Source organism: Panthera uncia, chromosome D2 (genome assembly GCF_023721935.1).
Source record: "Panthera uncia isolate 11264 chromosome D2, Puncia_PCG_1.0, whole genome shotgun sequence".
Classification (NCBI taxonomy): Eukaryota; Metazoa; Chordata; class Mammalia; order Carnivora; family Felidae; genus Panthera; species Panthera uncia.
In genome coordinates, this window is record NC_064818.1 from 58,446,853 (window position 1) to 58,447,362 (window position 510).

Genomic DNA, 510 nt, shown 5'->3' on the forward strand with positions numbered 1-510 from the left:
ATTCTCTACTGTCCATGAAGTTGCCTTCCCCCAATCCTGTGACCACTTACCCCTGAGGCCACTCATTCCAAACAACTAGCTTAACCAGATTCCAAGGTGATCACCAATCACTTGGGTGGACAAAGGGGCTTGCAACCCACCCTATAGGGGACTTTGCCTCCTCTGAATCTGAGGTTCCCTTCTAGATTACACAATGCAAGTTGGAAGTCAAGGAAGAAGCAAAAATAGCATTTGTTGAGCATACAGTGTAACAGGCACCGTGCTAAGTTTTTCACAAACCTGAGATCTCATTTACTTTTCATAACGACCTTTGGAGGAAGATGTTATTACCTCCATTGAACGAGCAAGAAAACTGAAATTCAGATTTATAAATTTGAACTTGTCTGTAAAACACTCTTCTCCCTCTTCTTTGCCTACTAATTAATTAATGCCTCCTTTAAACCTCAGTTTCTAGCTTCACCTCCCCTGGGAAGGAACCCCTCCCACTCCCATCCCAGCTGATCTAGTGGC